Raw genomic sequence first — 13,097 nt, 5'->3', positions numbered from 1 at the left:
AAACTATTCAAAGATCGAGGGGACAATAGGCAATGTCTCTGACGAGCTCCACATAAGGCGACAAGTATGCTGGGCAGACAAAAAACAATCTGAGGGACCTCGACGTGTGAGGGATCTTGGGTACACTACACGTCACGTAGGGATAGTGTTACAGGCACGCCCATGTCGACGCCCCCTTTCGATTCTCAAAAGACAAGATGCAATACTCTGCAGTTACCACTGGATGTCGGACTATGCACAGCATGTGATTCTAAGTAGATTAACATCAGAATCGGGTTTACCATCCTGTTGATTAGTGGAGTGGGGGGGGGGTGTTTTGGGAAGCGGAGGAACATTTCCCTGACCAACTCATTCATTGTGTGTTTCCCTTGGAGTCTGGGAAAACCTGGATGCGAAATCTGAGCATTGCTTGTTTTCTCTTGTAGCAAACAGTCTAGCGTGGGGTAACCCCACTGCGAGAAAATGTGATCTACAACACTTGTGTCGAGTCGCCATTTGTGTTCTTCTGGAAGGGGATCTCTGCTTAGCGAGTCTGCTAGGGTGTTGAGTTCCCCTGGAACAAGTTGGAAGTTAGGAACATCCCCTGTTGAGTGCCCATTTCCATATTTTCTGTGCTAGCTTGGACAGATTTGGAGGATGTGCGCCCTCCTGCTTGTTGTTGTAGAACATTGCAGTGGTGCCGTCGGTTAGGATCTGTACAGACTGACTTGTCAGCTGTGCTTCGAATGCTTGAAGCACCTTGAATACCGTTAGAAGTTCTAGCAGGTTGATATGGTTCTGTGTAGTGATGTCCACAGACCATGTGCTGTGAGATGAAGGTGCTGTGCCCCCGACCCAGGGAGTGATGCATCTGTTGTAACTACCGCCTGCACTGCCAGATCGTGGAAGGGGTTTCACTTTAATAGATTTTCCTTTGTCCACCAGCAAAGGGCTTGTACTAGTGATGGCGAACATTAGATCGTCCCACTGACAGCTTGCCTGAGCCCACTGTTTCGCCAACCCTCCTGCATCAGGTGCATGCACAAACGTGCATGTGGGAAAAGGTAAATGCAAGATCCCATCATGCCACTCCAACGCATAGCTTTGCATATACTTATCTGGTGACCAGCTCGATACGGAGCTATTTGCAGTAGCAGGTTTTAGATTCTTTCCTTTGATCGAAAGACTAGCCCTTATTGTGTGTTTATGACAGCTCCTAGGAACTGTTTGGTCTTGTTTGGTACAAGGCTTGATTTTTTTCTCATTTATTGAGAAACCCAATTGGAAAAGAAGGTTTGTTCTTTGTGTATTTTGCCTACTAATTTGGGGGTGACTCCCCTGTATTCGGCTAGTCGTCCAGGTAGGGGTACACTGGGATTGGCTCCCTGCGAAGGCGGATGCTATTCCAAAGGGTAGCACCTTGAATTGGAAGTGCTGGTTTGCCATCTTGAAATCTTCTATGCCCTGGGAACATTGAAATATGAAAATAGGCATCTTTCAGGTTGCCATGTAGTCCCTCCGCTTTAGCAGTGGGATTACTTCTTGTAGCGTTGTCATGCAGACTTTTTGTGGCTTGTCTTAAGTGTTTGCAGGGCGCAGGTCTAATGCTCAGCGCATTGTTAGATGTTTATTTGGCACAAGGAAGTCGGTTTAATAGATGCGCTTGTTTACCTGGTTCGCAGGGACGATTCCGATGGTGCCCTTGAGCAGCAGCGTTGCAACCTCTTCTAGGAGGAGGCGTTGTTTCTCCTTTGTGGTGGATTTCTGACAATGGGTTCGGGGGTGGTTCGAGGGTCGCTGCAGTAACTCCACACAATAACCACCCGCCAGGGTTGATAGCACCCACTTATCTGAAGTGATTCTCTCCCATGCGTGGGTGAAGTGTGTTAAACACCCTCCTACTGGAGAGGCATGGGAGGGGAGCTGAAGCAGGTGGTCATTGTTTCAGAGGCGTTGCTCTACCTCTAGAAGCAGAGGACCTCCCGGGGCCACAAGATCTATGCTGGCCTCTTTGGAAGCCTTGTTCTTGATTGGAACCACAGGAAGAGCTTTGATTTTGGCTATATCCGGAATCCTCCTACAAGTTTAGTCCTCGAAAGCGACAAAAATATTTGGCCTCATGGTTTATTAGTGAGCTAGCCGGAGTGTCATACTCCTCGTTAGCAGTCTAACACATCCTAAACAACCTTGTCGAACAAGACATCAGGTTCCATAGGCATATTGAGTAGCATTGCACGCGTCTCTAATTTTTATAAGTGTCCCCTCCGCTATTATCCGACCAGCATTGTATGCTGTATTTATGGTATTTTTTTAGGATGCAGTTAGACACTGCCTTTCCTTCCGCTACTGCTTGAGAGAGTTGGGACTTTAGAGGTTCTGGGGCAGAGGCCATTAAAGTTGCAACCACCTCCCACTTGTGGCAGTTATAACTTGCCAGCAAAGTGGTACTGTTGGCAATCCTTGTTTGAAAAGCCGCTGAGGTGCCCACTTTCCTCCCTAGAGTGCAAAGCTTCTTGCTCCCTTTAACAGGGGTTGGGGGGCAGGGCACTTCCAGTGAAGCTAGAGTTGTTCCTGCCCTTTTCCATGTTGTGGTCACTATTAGTGAATCTAGTTTCAATTGCCCCCTGATGTACGGTGGGTCTGTGGCCGCAGGTCGAACATTTTCTCAATATGTGTGTTCACCACACAAGATGGACTTGGAGTTTCTAGAAAGAGTTGAATTCTTCTTTGAAATGAAGAATGAGTGTAAATTGGCCAACAGCTTTTTTTTTGCCCCCAATATGTCCTCTACAAAATCTTTGTCCAATTGCGTTTTCTGGGTTTGAATCTGGAAAGGCTCTGTTGCTCTTATGAGCATATCATTATATTGAAGTTGGTTGTCCACCGTTTAGTCTGTCACCGGTGGATCTAGGGATCAGGAGAGGGTAAGCTATAAACATCCTCTTCATCATAATATTGATCCACCTCCTCTAGGGTAGCAATCTCCTCAGAGTCTGTAATTGGATCATATAAATCAATTTGGACTGGGTCTTGTTGAGGGGTAACTTAGAAGGGTGTGGCCTTTTTGCTGGGGGTTGTGAAGACTAGGCGCCACTAGTGGGTGGCGTGTTTTGTAAACTTTGCCTAATCTGGGGATTATTCTCCAAAAAGTTTGCCATAAATGTCATGCGTCTCATCACTATCATTGTCTTCAGAGGACCATTAAGAGGAAGCTGGTATGGTCACAGGAGCGTGTGGTATTACTGGAGTAGGTTGCACCTTGTTTTTCAAGGCTGCTGCTATAGTAGCATTCCCTTGAGAAACACTCTACTTATTTGGTGTACTAGGTTTTTCCCTTTAGGGATGGTGACTTTGAAAAGTGTTTTTTCGAAGTTCTCCCTTTAAGGAGAGCCTCTGCCGTAACATGCTTTTGGACCAGAGGGGCTATTTTCAAAGTCTTGGTGCTTTTTTCTGATTTCGATGTTAATGAGGAATGTCGAATTTCGGCAGACGGGAGGTCCGAAGCTGCGTCTTTGACACTACTTTCGGCTGCTGTATTGGACACGGCGTCTGCATCGTCTTTGTCTCGCAACTTTGGGGGCCTGTCGTGCGGCGATCGTGATCTCGAGTGCCCAGAGGACAGGGAAGGAACAAGTTACTTACCTGTAACTGCTCTCCAGCATGGGTCTGGCATGGATTCACATGCTCATGAATATCCCCCGTCGTCAGGCTGGGAATCCTCGGTAAAGAAAAAAAAATCAGTTTCGTTTCTGAACTGTCATTCTCCTAATAACCAATCACTGGTCTCTGGGTCATACTGCCTCCAGCCAATGACTGCCCTCTACCTAAGCCCCTCCTCTGGCAGTCATTTTCAGATTTGGTAGCACGTAAAGTGGCAGGAGGTACATAGCAGTACACACATGCACAACCACGGGAGGTGGCAAGGCTCAACATTAAGCATATCATCACTCAACATTAAGCATCTTTTACCTCCTCACCAGGCCAACCTTCAGGCGAACAGGTTGTGCAGCACTGCCTGGCCGACTCTGGACTCCTCCGTGGAATCCCAGTCGACACAGTAGAATCTCGTGAAGGTGTGCGTCGACCTCCACGTAGAATCCCTGCAGATGTCCAGCAGGGTCACACCAGATAGGAATGCCGTGGTAGCAGCGATCGCTCTGGTCGAATGGGCTCTCGGACGGCCAGGCAACGGTTGGTTTGCCAACCAGTGACAGTGCATGATGCAGCCGGAGAGCCATCTGGAAATGGAAGCCTTCGAGAGGGCCTTCCCTTGCTTCACAGGTCCAAAGTTCACAAACAGCTGTGATGTCTTCCGAAAACTCTTTGTGCGGTCCACGTAAAACTTCAGCGCTCTAGCTACATCCAGCGAGTGAAAAGTCCTCTCGGCCAGCGACATAGGCAACGGGAAGAAACCAGGTAACACCAAGGGCTCATTGAGGTGGAAGTCCGACGGCACCTTGGGCATGAAGGAGGGGTGCGTCCTCAGCACCACCCTCGTCTCGTGGAAAGTCAGGTATGGGGCTCTACAAGAAAGGGCCTGGATCTCTCCCACTCGTCGTGCGGAGGTGATGGCCACAAGAAACACGTTTTTTCACGACAGGAACTTCAACGGTGCCGAAGGCAGAGGCTCGAATGGCGGCCCCATGAGCCTGGTCAGCATCACGTTGAGCTCCCACGCCAGGGCACAGAGCCTTCACCGGCGGGAAGGATCGGAACAGTCCCTTCATGAAATCCTTCACCAGGCGATGGGACCATGGGGATGAGCGCCCCAGAGTTCTGGTGTAGCAGGAGATAGCCGCCAGGTGGAGGCATGGGCCAGCCCTGCCTTGGTTAGCGATAGCAAGTACGGCAGCACTTGAGGGGCCGTAATCCGCAGAGGGTTAGTCTTCTCTGCATGGCACCAGACAGAGAACCTCTTCCATTTGTGTCCGTAGAACTTGAGAGTTGAGGACGCCCTGGCCTTTGCAAGCACCTCCTTGCAGTCTGCCGGGATATCGTACCCTCCAAACTCTAGTGCTGCAGGAGCCAGGCCTGCAGGTTCAGCGTCCCCGGGTGTCTGTCTCAGCCACGCCGGTGCGGTGAGGATCATCCTGCACCGGGACCGTCCAAGTTGGTTGATGAGTCGCATCGCCAACAGCAGGAACACAGAGTAACATGCCGTCCCAGGGGAATGAGAAGGCATCGCCCATGCTCCACAGCTGGGGAAACCTGCTGGCGAACCTCCAGCATATGGCGTTAGTCGCCGTCACGAATAAGTCGATCTGGGGGATTGACCCATCATTGGAATAGCAGATCCACTTGATCCTGTTGTAGTTCCCACTCGTGGCACAAGCATAGCTCCCTGCCGAGTGAGTCGGCGATGGTGTTCTTGAATCCTGCCAGGTGGAAGGTTACCATAAACATCCCTTGGGTGACGGCCCACTGCCACAGATCCGTGGCTTCCTTGGATAGGGCTGGGGATCTGGTGCCTCCCTGCTTCCGGATGTAGAAAATCGTGGTGGTGTTGTCGGTGAAGATCCTCACCACCTTGCCCTTGAGGGACGGAAAGGAACGACCTGAGGGCTCAGAACACGGCTCGGAGCTCCAGGACGTTGATGTGTGGCGACTTCTCCGGGAGCCAAAGGTCTCTTGCGTGGAGATCTCTGGTGTGCGCTCCCCATCCCTCCAGGGAGGCATCCGTCGTCACCATCTCCTTTTGTGTGGGGGTCTGGAAGTCCATCCCCGTCGCAAGATCCGGTGGTGGGGCACCCACGCGCATCGCTTGGCGGAAGGTCTCCTTCTGCGAGATCCTGTCTCCGAAGCTGCCCACCGCTTGCATCCAACGGGCGTCAAGGAACTCTTGCAGGGTACGCATGCACAGGCGCACAAGGTAGATGCATGAGGACATTGTGCCGAGAAGGGACTTGATGGACCTCACCCTGGCCACGTCCATGGCGGACAGTTATTGCACCTTGCCCAGGATGGCCTTCGTCCTTTCCTCCGACGGAGAGGCCAATCGCACCACTGTGTCGAGCCTGGCTCCCAGAAACAGTGCGACTTGTGACGGGATCAAGTGGGATTTCGCGCAGTTGATGAAAAACCCCAGATCTGTGAGCAGCTGGACGGTCTTTGCTGTGTGTCTGACGGCGAGTTCTCTTGTCCTTGCTCGGATGAGCCAAAATGTCCAGGTAGAGATAGAGGTGGATCCCCTGCAGGTGCAGCCGCACCGCTACTGGTGCTAGGCACTTGGTGAATACCCTGGGCACCGACTTCAATCCGAAGGGGAGGGCCTTGAACTGGTAGTGCCGTCCTCGGACTACGAATCTGAGGAACTAAGCATCCTCCAAGTCCAGCAGGAGGAATGCGGGGGCACTTTTTTTAGACACGAGAGTGCCAGCGGGCCAGGGTATCCAGCACCCATCGGTCGGTGGCGATGGACTCACACACGCTGACGAACTTCGCCAGCCGGCCTCCCACCAGGGTGCACAGGCGGGGGCCCGACACTGCGGCTGGTTCAGTCCTGCTTGGTAGTGGCCTTGGCCTCCTTGACAACAAGATCCTCCTGACCTGCTGCGTTCTCTCTAGGCCTCCTGCGACGAAGAGTGGGCCACCTGGCGGTACGCCGAGGAGCTGCCGCCGAATCCTTTGGAGGCACCTTGTTTGCCTCCGGAGTTCCGTCGTCGTTGCAAAACTCCCAAGGCCTGCGCCGTTTCCGTGTCGGCCTGGATGGCCTGAAGTGACTTGTTCACTGTCTTGCCACAGCAATGTCCCTGGCCACCGTTATGGCGTGATCCGACACCACCTATCCTTCCTGCAGTATCTCCAGGGCCTCAGCCCACTTGTCGTCCGGGAGGAAGTCCAGCAGAGGAGCGATCTTAAACCACAGCTCCCTGTCGTAGCGGGGCACAATCGCAAGGGCGTTGGCCGATTTAATCGTAGTCGCTGACGAGATGACCTGTCGTCCCATGCAATCAAATTTCTTCCCTTTGCCGTCCAGCAAGGAGGTCAAAGTTGAAGCCGTCGCCCCCGGCGCTTTTTTCTTGGCCGCCGCCGAGACGACCGAATCCGGGTTCGGCCGCGCCCTAAGGCACATGGGGGCGGAACCTGGGACCTGGTACTACTACTCGTACCGGTCTCTCTTGGCAGGGGTCATGGATGGGTTCTTCACGAGCTCCAGCCCATCTTCTCAGTTGTCGTCAAGCAACAGGACCGAAAGGACAGTCTTCCTCTTGGCTTCACGCCGTTGATAGAGGAAACCTTCCTTCTTCTGTTCCACCAGGCAGAGCTGAAAGAGCTTGGATGTCCTGGCGATCATGGCGTGGAAGGAGCCAATTTCGTTGGGCGGGGAAGGCCGGGGGTGGTGGTGATGGAATGCCTATCCCGTCGTCATCCGTCCCCGCCGTCTCTGTTCCCGTGTCATCCCTCGGATCCGGGGGAAGGAGAGGAAGGCCTTGAGGGCCACGTAGGCTGGAAGGCAGTGGGGGATGAGTTCTCCTCCGCTTGCTTGGAGGGCTTCCCGACGGTCCAGGCTCCGCTGGGTCGTCCATTGGGGGTAAGGGCAATCTTGTCCTGATCTCGGTGCACAAGGCCTGGATAGCCATCAAGATTCCTCCTGAGCTGTCCGGTGGCCCAGGAACCAGCTGCAACGGGCGCGACGGTTGGGGAGTGGAATCCTCCGCCTCCATGGGAACCTCATCGGCGTCAACGTCGCTTTCTTTGTCCGCCTCATCGCAATCCTTCCCATGGGACCGGACTTCCTCAGACCTCCTGTCCAGGATCTTCACGACTTCAGCCAGCTCCTATTCAGAGGCTGTATCCGTGTCTGTGATGGCCACCGCCGCCCCCTTCTTTTTCCACCAGGGTTTTCACACGGGTCTTATCGATGGGCTGAAACGGCGATTCCCTCCGCGGTGACAGGGAAACTCTGGGCCCTGAGATCACCTCCACAGGCTTCGCCAGGGCCGCCACGACTCCCTTGATAGAGCCCTTAGTAGGGTGAATCAAAGCCTTGATGACTAAACGCACTTGAGGCCTTCACCTTGGGGGGGTGGGGGGTAAGAGGAGGGTCGCTGCCTCGCTCCCCCTCTGCTTTCTCTGTCGTGATCGACCGAGGCTTCTCCAGAAGTTACCCGGGTTCTCAGACTTCCTTTTCCCCCCGAGCCAGAGCGTTGGCTCGTGGTTGATGGCGTTGGTGAAAGTGCACCCTGCCTGGCAGCCGAGGAGCCCGACCGTTCGGCGCTCCCGGTGCCCGCAGACTTGCAATGCTTTGCCTTTTGTTAGGCCCCCCATCGCCGGAGTGCCCTCAAAGGTCTTAGAAGACCGCTCAGACCTTCTCACCTGCTGCTGGGCTCTTCCCCTCCAGCCAGTTGGTGAGGTGGATCAGCCAATCCTTCATGGTCCGTTCTGACATGTTCTTGCAAAACGCACAGTCCTCCTCCACGTGCGTTTTGTCTTTGTGAAGGCAGTAGAGGCATCTACAATGCTCGTCCTCCTTGAAGACATTCTGTAATCCGCATCCAGGGCAGCTCCTGAACAGCTTGGATTCGGGTGTCGTGCTCCCTTTTTTCTGGGCCATGTCCACGCGGGGTAGGCCTCAAAGAATCTTCTGGAATCCTCCAAGAAGCGGGACTCAATGAAAACTTTGCCCTGGAGGGGCGTAGAAAATTACGAAACAGGTCCCCATTGATCGGAAGTAGAAATGGTGGAGCTTGAGGCTTGATTGACTGAAAAGAACAAGTTACTCTCTTACCTGGTGACATTCTTTCGATGGGATGGTCCGACGACGCATTCCATATCTATGACAGACTCCCAAAGCAGAACCAACGTAAGAGGTGGGAAAATAATTTAGAAAATACAAATTTAGAATGCCCAATCAAATTGCAGAGTAAAGGACCGCCTTGCCAAAGGCCAGATCCTGCCCCCGGATAGAATCGAGGGAGTAGTGACGTACAAAAGTATGGACCAAAGCCCAGGTGGCTGCATCACAGATGTTACAAATAGGAACACCCCTCTGCAGGGCAGTAAAGGCAGCCATACCCCTGGCAGAATGGGCCCGTAAGCCGACTGGTGGGTCCTTACCTGCCAAGCGGTAACATTCAGAAATTGCCAGAATAATCCAGCGAGACAGTCTGCTTAGTAACAGCTTGTCCCAAACGCCTTCCAGCGTAATCATCCACTCTGACCCGGGACATGCAGGAAATGTAGAAGCTTAAAGCTCTCCTAGGATCCAGCCTATGGAGCCTCTCCTGGTTCCTTAGCAGGATGTGGAGGAGGATAAAATGCCGGAAGAATAACCTTTTGGCTTAAATGGAATTCCAACACCACCTTCGGAAGAAAGGAAGGACGAACTCAAAGAACAACCCTGTACTTATGAAACAGTGAAGGGTGGCTTAACTGAACTGCCTGTAACTCACTCACTCTGCGAGCGGAAGTGACCGTAACTAAAAACACAGTTTTAAGGGTTAACAGTCTCAAAGGACAAGAATGCAAAGGCTCAAAAGGGAGCACCCATTAGAAACTTGAGAACAAGGTTCAGATCCCAACCGGGCACCTGGAAAGGACCGGGCACCTGGAAAGGTGACAGAGGGAACACAGTGAGCCCTTTCAGAAACTGAGAAATTAAAGGGATTTTAAATAAGAACACTCCTCAGACAAGCGATTAAATACAGACAGCGCCGCCAGGTAACCTTTAACGGTACCCACTTGCAGGCCCTTGTGGGCCAAAGAAAGCAAAAAAAAAAAAGACAGAACGGTGGGAATGTCACATGAAAAAGGATCCACATTCTGAACCCTGCACCAGTCGCAGAACTTTCTCCAACGGTACAGGGACTTTGTTGCCGGCCTTCTGGCCGAAAGCAACACCTCCATCATGTCTTCAGGGAGGTCCCAATCCTTATGCCTCAACCTTTCAGAAGCCAAGCGTGAAGGTTGAGGGATCTGACCTCTGGATGGAGAACCTGACCCCCCCCCCGCCCCCCTCGGCAGGGAAGACGACGTGGAGGGCAGATGGACAAGTCGAGAAGGTCCAGGTACCACGTCCTCCAGGAACCGAACCTTCGTAACCTATGCAGCACTTGCAGGATGACAGGGACTGGAGGAAACGCGTACAGCAGTGGGAATGACCACTCCACCACAAACGCGTCGCCTAAGGCTCCTCTTGGAGGAAATTCCCGTGAGCAGAACCTTTCGCACTTCCGGTTGACACTGGAGGCAAAGAGATCCACTTGAGGGGTCCCCCAAAGGGCAAAGATCTCCAGGAGAATCTCCTGAGCCAACTCCCACTCGTGAGAGATCGCGCTTTGCCTGCTCAGAGCGTGCGCCGGCTCATTTTCGTCTCCGACCAGATGAACTGCCGAGATCGAAACTTCTTGCTGGATTGCCCAGAACAAGAGCTGCATCGCCTCCCTGCACAGGGGAAGTAACCCTGCCCCCTCCCCCTTTTATTGAGGTAGTGCATGGCCACTGTGTTGTCTGTCAGGATCAGGACATTCTTACCTCGCACAGTCGGCAGAAAAGCCTTCAGGGCAAGCCTGATGGCCCTCAGCTCCAACAGATTGATATGGAGTCTGGACTCCGACGGAGACCAACGACCGCTGACTGTCAACTCGTTGGCATGAGCTCCCCATCCCATGAGGGATGCGTCCATCACGATCGTCACCTCCGGCCAGGGTAGCCAAAAAGGAGCCCCCTTCATCAGATTGCCTTCGACGGTCCACCACAGAAGGTCCTTGGCAACCGAGGACGGCACCTGAACCGGGTCCGACATCCTGCCGGAGGACTGAGACCACTGGAGCTTGAGTGACCATTGCAAAGATCTCATCCGCAACCTGGCCTCTGGCACCAGAAGAATGCAGGATGCCATGAGGCCGAGCAATCTCAAGAACTCGAACGCAGGGAGACTTTGGGCATGTTTGTGCACCATCTGCAGAATGTGATGAGCCCTCACTTGGGGAGGAAAACACTGCTCCAGGGACGTGTCGAGCACTGCTCCGATGTACTGGAGCTGCTGAGTTGGCCTCAAGTGGGACTTCAAGTTGAGGGAGAAGCCCAGCCTGTGAAGGGAGTGGCAGGTGACGGACAGATGATCCAGGACTTGCTCGGGAGAGCGCGCCCTGATCAACCAATCGTCCACATAGGGGTAGACGTGAATCCCCCCTTTCCTGAGATACGCTGCCACCACCACCATGACCTTGGTGAAAACCCTCAGGGCGGAGGTCAATCCGAACGGCATGACCCGAAACTGAAAATGCAAGTCGCCAACATCAAACCTCAGGTACTACTTGTGCTTGGGATGGATCGGCACATGAACATAAGCGTCCTTGAGGTCGAGAGACACCAACCAGTCCTGAAGGTGACGGGCTTGGAGGACTTGTGAGAGAGAGAGAGAGAGAGAGAGAGAGAGAGAGAGAGAGAGGGGGGAGAGAGAGAGAGGGGGGGAGAGAGAGAGAGGGGGGAAGAGAGAGAGAGGGGGGGAGAGAGAGAGGGGGGGAGAGAGAGAGAGGGGGGGAGAGAGAGAGAGGGGGGGAGAGAGAGAGAGGGGGGGAGAGAGAGAGGGAGAGAGAGAGGGAGAGAGAGAGGGAGGGAGAGAGAGGAAGAGAGAAAAACCAGCTTGAACTTGTCCTCCCTGAGGAGTTTGTTCAAACCGCGCAAGTCCATGATGGGTCTCAATCCCCCATGTTTCTTGAAAATCAAAAAATAAGGGGAATACCATCCCTTGTTCCTCTCCGCTACAGGCACCAGTTCTATGGCGCCTTTCTCCAGCAGGGATAGAATTTCCTGGCAAAGAAGAGGATCCACACTCTTCAAAGAGAGATTCCCTGGTGGATTGTCGTGAGGCCTCTGCCAGAAAGGAAGACAGTAGCCCTGGGCTATGATCTCCAGAACCACACATCTGAAGTAACGGCACGCCATTCTACCAGATGCTGCGCCAGCCCCCCCCCCCCCCCCGCCCCAACCGACGAAGCATGGGCCTCATGACTGAGCAGAAGCAGCTGCGGTGTTAGCTGAGGGCAAAGAGGCAACTGCTCGCGTGGCCATGGCCCCTCGAGTACCTTGTTTTCCACCTCTGGTACTCCTATGTTGGCCCCTTTGACTTGCAGCACCTCTCGCTTTACTAAAGGATGAGTAATAATAAAAGGAACCTCCCCTCCACTGCTGTCCCCTAGGACGAAAAGGCAGAGGTTGGCGGACTGCAGCGCTCAACAACTTCGCTGCAGCTTTGCAACCTCTCAAGGCTCTTGTCCGCCTTGGTGACAAAAAGATGTTCACCATCAAAGGGCATGTTGAGGAGCCTGGCATGCACATCAGGAGCACACCCCGACTTCCTCAACCACCCAAACCTGCGTATCACGGTGCTCGCTGCTATGGACCGGCTGACAGTCTGCCATGTTCAAACCCGACTGAACTGACTCACCCATGGCATCCTTGCCATCCTAAATAACAGCAAGAAAACCATCCTGTCGTCCCCTTCGGGAATATGTTCAGCCGCTAATGAAATACAGTTCCACCACGTGTGTGTGAAACGTGATAAGGCACATACGGAGTTGGCCGCCTGAAGAGCCATACCCCCTGAAGAAAACACTTTCTTCGCCCAACCATCAAAATGCTTGCTGTCCCTATCAGGAGGGATGGTAGGATACGACGCCTGCTTGGCTGGGGCCATAGCCGCCTGCACCACCAAACTCTCCGGAGTGGGGTGTGTGGTCAAGTAGCAGGGGTCACTACTGGCTGGGCGCTATTGTCGCTGCAAAGACTTACCCACTGCCGGGAGACTCTCCAGAGCAGTCCAAGCCGCTGCCACCCTTCTTTGTAGAGCCATATGGAACGGCAGTACCGGGTCAGTGGGTGGACCTTGGTCGAGGATATCCGTCAGGTCATCCTGCACAAAATCAACTGGGGGCGCCGACCACTCCAAGTAGTCCGTGACCCTCGACATAAGGTGCCGGTACGATGATTCGGCATGGGTATCGGGCTCAGGCCTACAGAACTCCACCTCCGGAGGTGCGTCCAGACCGCTGGCGTCATGCAGTGACTGACGCAAGTCCTCAATCTGGCTATGACCAGAAAGAATCTCATCTGGTACCGTGTCCGGAACCAACCCATCTTCAGAACCCTCTTCCACCTCGGAAATATATTCCATA

The sequence above is a fragment of the Ambystoma mexicanum genome, chromosome 10, assembly GCF_040938575.1.
Source record: "Ambystoma mexicanum isolate Mex_15411 chromosome 10, UKY_AmexF1_1, whole genome shotgun sequence".
NCBI lineage: Eukaryota > Metazoa > Chordata > Amphibia > Caudata > Ambystomatidae > Ambystoma > Ambystoma mexicanum.
This window is presented reverse-complemented; position numbering follows the sequence as displayed.